We start from the raw sequence: 9,887 nt of genomic DNA on the forward strand, positions 1-9,887 counted from the left end.
CTATCTAGTTCATCTCAGCTCATTTGAAGTCGAAGTTGTTTGTCGGAGCCTGACAAGATGATCCGGTGGCAGCAGCAGCATCCGATGCATATCGATTGTATCCACCTGCGATGACACTGGTGGTGGCATCGATAAACCCCTGGCGAAATCCCACCTGGAAAGCTGAGCTGTTAAATGGGGGAATTATCATTCGTCCATGGTCGATCCCACGTTTCAAGATGGTAGGCAGTGAAGTCCAGCCATTCTCGGCCTCCCTGTACCGGACCAAGAAAACGGTGAGGGGCTAGATGTAGTCGTCGAAGCCTAACTTTTCCATGGCAAAAAGCAGATCCTCGGCGGTGATGGTCTTGCGCTGCTGAAGTTGGCAATGCTCGTTGGCTTCACCTGTGATGAAACTGATGAACTCCGAGACACATTCTTGGAATGGCATCTTTGGCAACGTCAGATATTTTGGCATGTGGCGGGAGCATGCGGCGCATGATGCGGATCACATTGGCTATCGGCATGAATCGATCCTGTTCCCGCACCACCGGTGGTGTGGTATTGGAGATAGTGTTGCTGCCATTGTTGGTGAAGTTCGAAGAGTTCCCATGTCGAATTATACTCGAACCTTAAAAAAAGAAAGAAAAAGTTGCTTTTTCAAAATTAAAGTTCAAAAATATTAGTGCGTAATTATTTTACAAAAAAAATAAAAAATTAAGGCATGTGAATTTCGGAAGATAAAATTAATAATAGTACTAAAAATAAAAATACATATATCTATGAAAAGTACGTAAATATTATTAAATTCTGAAAGAGAAAATTGCCTCAGTGACAAAAAATGCCTTATAATATACGATTTTAACCAACTTTTTTTGGATTTGCCAAAATGACCAACAAAATCACAACGCGAAATAAAAATCGCAACGCGATCCCCAGAATCGCAAATCAGTTTCCAAAATCGCAACGCGATTCTTGAAAATCGCAATGCGATAGTACAAATTCGCATTGCGATTTTCCAGAATCGCAACGCGAACACATAAATCGCAACGCGTATCCGTAAATCGCAACGTGTATCCGTAAATCGCAACGCGTATCCGTAAATCGCAATGCGTATCCGTATATCGCAACGCGTATCCGTAAATCGCAACGACAATACGTAAAATCGCAACGCGTATCCGTAAATCGCAACGCGATTTTTAAAGCGCCATTATAATCGCTACGCGTATTTTATTTTCAAATTACAAAAACGAATATTAAGACAAAATCTCGTAATCGCAACTCATAACCTAAAACCTAAAATCACAACTCGGTCCCATCTCCATCTCTCACTCTCTACGGCGAAATCCTTCCCCATCTCTGAAGATTTTCGTCCCCATCTCCGGCGAAATCCCTCACAACCATTCACGGTCAGAAATCCCTCACAATATTCAGAAATGGAAAATCAACCTCCGAGGGTTAGTTTTTTTAATTATTTTTATTTTGAAATTTTTGCATTATTGTAGGTTTTTCATATTGAAACTGATGATAAGTTTACTGGTCATTTCAATAATAGATTAACCATTTCACTTAGATTTCATTTCGTGTTACGATTCTCTCGTTGCGATTTTCATTTCGCGTTGCTATTCTCTCGTTGCGATTTTCAAGTTAGTATTTGTCTTTGTCTTTGTTCTGTCTTTTGGTTGAAGTAATGCAATCCATTCAAGTTTCAATTTGCAGAAGAGTCGCAACGAGAAAAATGAAAATCGCAACGAGAGAATCGCAACGCGAAATGAAAATCGCAACGCGAAACCAAAATCGCATTGCGATTTTCATTTCGCGTTGCGATTCTCTCGTTGCGATTTTCATTTCGCGTTGCGATTCTCTCGTTGCGATTTTCATTTCTCTCGTTGCGACAGTCATTCTCTCGTTGCGATTTTCATTTCAACCAAAAGACAAAACAGTGTTGCAAATTTTAGTTTCAAGAATAAACTACTAATTTTTATGTTTATTGTTTTTGGTATATCTTCACAGTGTAGTTTTTGGTATATCTAACTTGGTATGTTTATTGTTTTTGTAGAAATTTTTTTCGGCTTCATTGACTTTAAGGAATAAAGTTAGCCTAGCCACTACAATTGCTTCGAAGCTTTCACCTGCACAAAGACAATTGTTTGAGGAAACCTGCTTCGGGCCATGGCTGAGAGTACAGCATCCGGGTGGAGATGCTAATTTGACCCATTTGTGGCCTCAGACCATGACATCAAATCTACCCGACAGTATACAACGTGGTGAGGAAGAGATATGGTTTCATTTTCCACCAACGTATACTTGTTTTGGGCGGAAGGAGTTCTGCTTAATCACTGGTCTACGATTCGGACACGATGATGTAGGCCGGTACACTCGTCATATCGCCCGCCCATCATGGTTATCCCGGGTTTTTCCGGATGAGTCAATGGAGAAGCCGAACCTACACGTCGACGACCTGAAGAAATTGTTTAATAAGAAAGCTGGTTTCACTCGGATGGATGACGTCGATGTTGTCCGAGTATGCCTTCTACTACTTGTGTATGCCAGCTTTTTAGGCAGAGAGGCCAGACAACCTATTCCTCGGGAGCTAATAATATTGGTAGAGGACCTGAATGCATGGAATCTGTTTCCGTGGGGTTCGTATATATGGAAAGCTACCTGGACTAAGTTGTCTACTGCCTTTGATGACCGTAAAAGTTTGCGTGGCGATGGGTCGAAATACACTTTGTCAGGCTTTGTTTGGGCCTTTAGGTAAGAATTTCTATATAATGTTTCTAAAATTATAATTAATTATTTAACAATTACTAATTTTGTTATTATATTGTTTGTAGATTTGGATATTCGAGGCTTTCCCCAGCATGCGTACATATGCAATAAAAACGTCAAATGATATTCCCAGAGCTATTTCCTGGAAGAGGAAAAATCTGTTGGATTGGGAAGACTTAATACCATATGCGACAATAAATAATGTAAGTTAACACAAATACTTTCATATAATATAAACAAGTTATTAATAGTAGACGTTTAACTTTGTTTGAGTTTTTATATTGTTAGGAGGCCAACATTCCATTACAAAGACTGACACCCACGGAGGAAGAGCTTGCCACTGATTGGTGGCAAGCTAGTCAGAGTTTTTTTGATGGCACGGATGATGAGCAGCATCCACTTCCTCCAATTCGAGAGCCATCACCTCACCCAGAGCCATCACCCGATCGACCCGACTATACACCTCTAGAACGAGAGCCATCACCTATCCCGTCACATCATCGAGCCTCTTCTCCACCATCACCTCATGATAGGCGACCGGTAAAGAGGCCACGACATTTATCTCCTTGTTCTCCACCTCCACGGGATAAGTTACGTGATGAGGTCAATGCCTTGCGTGAGGAGATCGGTACTCTACGCGATAACGATGGTGCATGGCGTGTGGAGGTGTCAACTTTACGTGGTGAGGTTGCCGCTCTACGTGAGATGATAGTATCGTTGCAGAATGAGGTTCATACTCTACACAACGAGGTAAGTTTAAGATTTTCCATATTTAACTTAATGATAAATTTACTCGTGAAATAGTATTCTTTAACACTGTGAAATAGTATTTGTCTTTGTTTTGTCTTTTGGTTGAAAGTAAATTTGTTCGGTTGCTGCCAATTCTGCTAAACTGTGTATTCTTTAACACTGTGAAATAGTATTTGTCTTTGTTTTGTCTTTTGGTTGAAAGTAAATTTGTTCGGTTGCTGCCAATTCTGCTAAACTATGTATTCTTTAACACTGTGAAATAGTATTTGTCTTTGTTTTGTCTTTTGGTTGAAAGTAAATTTGTTCGGTTGCTGCCAATTCTGCTAAACTGTGTATTCTTTAACACTGTGAAATAGTATTTGTCTTTGTTTTGTCTTTTGGTTGAAAGTAAATTTGTTCGGTTGCTGCCAATTCTGCTAAACTAATACCCTGAAGTCAGTATTTGTCTTTGTTTTGTCTATTGGTTGAAGTAATGCAATCCATTCAAGTTTCAATTTGCAGAAGAAGAAATAGTTTACTTTCGCAACACGAAACTTAAAATCGCAACGAGAGAATCGCAACGCAAAATGAAAATCGCAACGACAGAATCGCAACGCGAAACCAAAATCGCACGACAAAATCGCAACGTGAAACCAAATCGCATTGCGACTTTCATTTCGCGTTGCGATTCTCTCGTTGCGATTTTCATTTCGCATTGCGATTCTGTCGTTGCGATTTTCATTTCGCGTTGCGATTTTAAGTTTCGTGTTGCGAAAGTAAACTATTTCTTCTTCTGTAAATTGAAACTTGAATGTATTGCATTACTTCAACCAATAGACAAAACAAAGACAAATACTAACTTCAGGGTATTAGTTTGAAACATATTTTTCTTTGTTATCTGATGCATTTTGTGAACTATGATAGAATAATGACTTGGGTGAATACAATGCAAGTTTGAAACATATTTGTCTTTGTTTTCACTGTTTAAATATCATGTCTGTTTATTTACTGATTTTTGTATTTAATTATTTAGCGGCCTGATAGAGTGGATGCTTTACGTCGGGTTATGCTTGCACGACGGAGTTCACGCATCAGACAGCGTGCACGTGCTATTAAGTCTCCGTACACCCCAATAGTGCGAAGACACCGCAAGAAGAAGCCCGACTCGCCTGACATCCCTCAAGAGTCCACTCCTATCGTTGAAGAGGCCCCCCCTATCATTCCTCGAGAGTCCCCTCCCACCGTTCAAGAGGCCACTGTCATCATTGAAGAGGTCCCTCCCACCATTCAAGAGCCCGATTCACATGGCGTCATATGTAGGCTTCTTGAGAAACCCTCTGACGTGCCGGACATAATGGATTTTCATTTCGCATTGCGATTCTCTCGTTACGATTTTCATTTCGCATTGCGATTTTCATTTCGCATTGTGATTCTATCGTTGCGATTTTCATTTCGCATTGCGATTTTCATTTCCGCATTGCGATTCTCTCGTTGCGATTTTCATTTCGCATTGCGATTTTCATTTCGCATTGCGATTTTCATTTCCGCATTGCGATTTTCATGTTGGGATTTTCATTTCGCATTGCGATTCTCTCGTTGCGATTGTAATTTCCGTGTTGCGATAGTCAAATGCATGCCTAATAAGTGATAACAACTGAATAACAAGAGTTGGTTAAGTCAAAATGGTTGGCCTGAGTCATTAATTCAACTGAAAATGTTAAAAGTTCACACATAAAATCCACATAATACAACGTTTGCATTTAAAAATCACCTAAGTTAACAGTCCCAAAAGGTGAAGCCAATTGTGATTGGGATTTTAAAGATGATTGCCTTTTGCTTGACACCATATGAGCTTTGGATTTTGATGAGGATCCATATTTTGGTAGAGGAAAAGATGATTTTGATGGCACTGGTGATCCATGTCAACCTTGTATGACCACTTTCCTTGCACCGACTACATGTCGATCTCTTCTTCTCTTCACCCTTAGACGGTATACGATCGTGACTTTTGGTCAGCCAGGTAGCCTTCTGTCCATGGCTGGTGGCAAAACTGTTTGTAAGTCATCTGGTATGTCCCACTCAGAAGGATGTGGAATAGGGTAGACAATCTCGGCATAAGTCTGTCGATAAACTTTTGTAGTGTAGCAATCCATAGCGTATGCGCTTGAATCATCTTGGTTTAAATGAAGAGCAACTTTTATAACATGGCCACACGGATAACCAGATGTTTGCCATTTCATACAACTACACGTCTTTGCATTTAGATCGACTAGCCCATTTAAGTTATTATCCAGTACTTGAAACAAAGTGTTTGAACATGGTTCAACTCTCCATGACGTTGACTTCACAACACGTTTCGTTATCTTTTTTTCAGTCCATGGTGTAACACGATGTTCCAATGTTCCTGTAAATTTAAATAAACAATACTTAGTAAAATATAAATATGATAAGTTACGAATTCAAAGAAATAATACCTGCATGGTTTCTTTTCTTGTAGTACCACTGTTGAATAGAGGCTCAAAAAAACTCCATTAACATAGTAATGGGTAATTTCCGGGAATGACGACTTAGAGCGTTGATTGATTCTGCACTATTAGACGTCATGAAACCATATCTTGCTCCAAGTTGATGTACTCTTGACCATCTTTCAAACCCGACATCTTCTAGTGTTTGAGCACACTGAGGCAAAACACGTCTTAAACAATTATATGCTTATTGAAATCCACTTCCCGATAAGCTTTTACAGCCTTCCAGTATGTCCATTTGTGCTTTTTTATACCAGCAGACCTTGATTTTAGATTTCTATACAAATGAACACCACAAAGTCCATGAAAAGCATCTGGGAAACACCTTCTAACAGCGTTGTCAATTGAGTTTACCCTATCGGATATGATTGTCAGATTGCTAATAGGACCTATGCAATCCCTAAGATGCCCATAAACCATGTCCATGAATCAGAGGTTTCAGATTTGCCAACCCGTAAGCTATTGGCAATATCCCATTGTTAGCATCCATGGCTACTGCTAATAAGTTTACTCCAAGGTATCGACCTTTCAAATGTGCTCCGTCAACTATAATAACTGGGCGCATGCAAGTAATAAACGAACGAATCTACAAAATAATACAAGAAATATAATCATTTAAATGTGAAATGCATGTAACTAACAAAATGAGTCAACAAAATTATATTGATTTACTAACCGTAGCACCAATGGCGATAAACAGCAACTCAAAGTGTCCATCTCTATCGTTTTGATATGAGTTACCGACCAGGATTTTCAGCTTTAAATTGTGACAATAAGCCGGCAGTTGGGCAAACGATGCTTCTGGCGACCCCCTCAACAATTCCAAGGCATAACATTTGGCTCTCCAAGCTTGAGAATATGATATACTAATCTTGAACCGAGCATTCATGTCAGTCATAATTTCATGTCCCCGATATACCCTGCCATTCAAAAACATTAACTCAGCCAGAAAACCACCCAACACCTTTTTGTTTGCCTGTCTATGGTGAGGAAAAACTTGGGTTCTTGAACATGTATGTTTATCAATAAAAGTCCTAACTTGAAACATTTCGCAATCTTTTATTCTCTTTGCAATCATACGCCACGTACAGTTTTTGTCAATCATACACCTTGTTTCGAAACGATCTTTGCTTGATTTGTTAACTTTTAGTTGATAGCCATCTTCCACACATTTCGTATACAAAGCTATCTTCAAGTCTTCCTTTGTATCAAAACAATCATCTTTCTTGATACGAATAACTTTTGTGTAACAATCAACTGCTTTCTTTACCAACTCTTCTTCCGGTATCTGAAGTAATTCTGGCATATTCCAGTTATACGCCCGTGGCATTTTCTTTCTTCGGGGACTTTTTCTTCTTCTTTTTCTTCTTCAGGATTATATGAATTACAGAATGGATGTTCAAAATGTTCATTCACAGTCGTAACTTCCTCCTCATTATCATCAACAATACATTCTTCGGCAACGGCTGTTTCATCATCAAAATTCGGGTATTGACCAATATCAAAATCATCACACGCAGGGTCTGTTTCTTCTTCTGAAACATCATCAAAATCCGTGTATTGACCAATATCAAAGTCCGGATATTGACCAAGACCAAATTTCGAATACTGACTAGTACTCACAATTTTTTCTGTTGGCTCATCATCGTCTAACTGGTCAATACGAAAACCGGAATTTGGTGCTGAAAATTGATTGGGATTTGGATTAGAGAAAGGTTGTGGGTTTTGAGAAAACTTAGTTGATTACTACCCGCTACTGACCCAACAATACTACTTCTAGGTTCAACAACATAAAAGTAACATCATCTTGTGAAACACTAATGTAAGCAATGAATCGTTCAACATCTTCATTGTCGGTTAACAAATAAACTTTACCATTTCTCTGATAAGATAGCCTAAATCCACTTAGGGGCTCTAAATTCAATTTATTGAAACACGTAGCATAAGAGTTTCATAAGTTAACTTTTGTAAAGACAATTTAGTTGAAGATTCATGGGTAAAGGCATATATTGTAAAACACCATGAACATTATCCCATGACCCTCCAAAACACAAATCTATCCAAACATGATCAACATTAGATGATTTCATGGTTGTAAATTAATTTACTAAACAGACGAGCTGCGAAACTAAAACCTGTTGCCGGATTGGGAAGGATGTCGTTGGATATAGGAACGGATGTCGCCGGAGAGAGTGATAGATGGAGATGGAATGAGTTGCGATTTAGGGATTTAGTTTATGATTTGTTGCTGTTGCGTAGTTATATACCCAAAATTTCAGTGTTGTGATTTACAGATTCTCGTTGCGATTTACGGATTATCGTTGCGATTTACAGATTCTCGTTGCGATTTACGGATTATCGTTGCGATTTACGGATACGCGTTGCGATATACGGATACGCATTGCGATTTACGGATACGCGTTGCGATTTACGGATACACGTTGCGATTTACAGATACGCGTTGCGATTTATGTGTTCGCGTTGCGATTTTCATATTCGCGTTGCGATTCTGGAAAATCGCAATGCGAATTTGTACTATCGCATTGCGATTTTCAAGAATCGCGTTGCGATTTTGGAAACTGATTTGCGATTCTGGGGATCGCGTTGCGATTTTTATTTCGCGTTGCGATTTTGTTGGTCATTTTGGCAAATCCAAAAAAAAATTGGTTAAAATCGTATATTATAAGACATTTTTGCTCACTGAGACGATTTTCTCATTCTGAAAATGTACCAATTACTATCAAAAATATAAAAGCACAAATAAATCATCAATAATTACACGTGGCAAATCTTGAGTGGCCGTGCCCAAGAGTTGTTAATTGGGTCCCAATCAGATTATGAAAATGTGGGCTCCACAACTGTAGATTCTTTGTTCGGAGTCTGAAAATCAAACCCCTTTTTCTCATTCTCAAACCACAGGCTTTGACATTTAAAAAATATATATATATTATGCATTTAATTGATTAATATAAATATATAATTTTTTGAAAATATATATTTAGAAACCGTTTATAAGAAAATACATGTTTAATCGTTACATTATTAATTTATATCTCTTATATAAAATTTTTGTCCGTTATTAAATATAAACTATGAAAACCAAGAGATTAATAATGTACAACATTTAAATCTTAATAGAATATAATATAAATCGTTACATATCTGTATTTGGTATTAAAAACAAATCATATAAATAAATATTAAGAATCTATAACTCCAATTTGTGAAGATAAAAAACATCGTCATATATTGTTAAGAATAAAACGACCGTTATTATAAGAACATATATGGAGATGGAGATGAAGAATGTAGATAAAGTTAAAAAAATGATTTTAAACTTCAAACATAAACAACAACAAAAAATAGGGAATATGCCGATAAATCCAATCAAAAATCGAAAGTTCAAAATCCTACCATTTTTTCTATAAAAAAATCCTTCGTAGGTGCGCAATAAACGTCATATTATTATTTTTATAAAATTATTATTAATTATTTTTTAAAAAAGAAAAGAACATTTGTAGTTGGAGGGTACTGTACCAGAACTTGATTTCGCAAGCTTGTGAAAACGGAACTCATCACCACGTTCCATGGATTAGTCTCTCCAAAGAAAATAAATAAGAAAATATATTGGTGGTTGAAGGATTTGTGTCCTTCGAAAGGGCACTTTGACCCTATAAAATGAGAGCATTTTATAGTGCCCTACACACTCCACTCCACTTGGCAAACCGGCTCTTATAGTGAGAAAACTTACTATTGCAGGTCACACCAACCTCTCTAATTGAACACTGCCCTTCCCTCACCGGGATTTACAGGTAAGCTGTGGCCCTGACCCCTCTAAAGGTATAATAATAATAATAATAATAATAATAATAATAATAATAA

The 9,887-nt window shown here is 37.9% G+C and overlaps 1 pseudogene; it reads right to left on the reverse strand.

Annotated features, from left to right (window-relative positions):
- Positions 1 to 19: 19 nt before the first annotated feature.
- Positions 20 to 9,632, reverse strand: LOC120189325 (annotated as a pseudogene).
- Positions 9,633 to 9,887: the final 255 nt, after the last annotated feature.

Source organism: Hibiscus syriacus, unplaced genomic scaffold (assembly GCF_006381635.1).
Source record: "Hibiscus syriacus cultivar Baekdansim isolate YM2019G1 unplaced genomic scaffold, ASM638163v2 tig00116954_pilon, whole genome shotgun sequence".
In the NCBI taxonomy this organism is placed as follows: Eukaryota; Viridiplantae; Streptophyta; class Magnoliopsida; order Malvales; family Malvaceae; genus Hibiscus; species Hibiscus syriacus.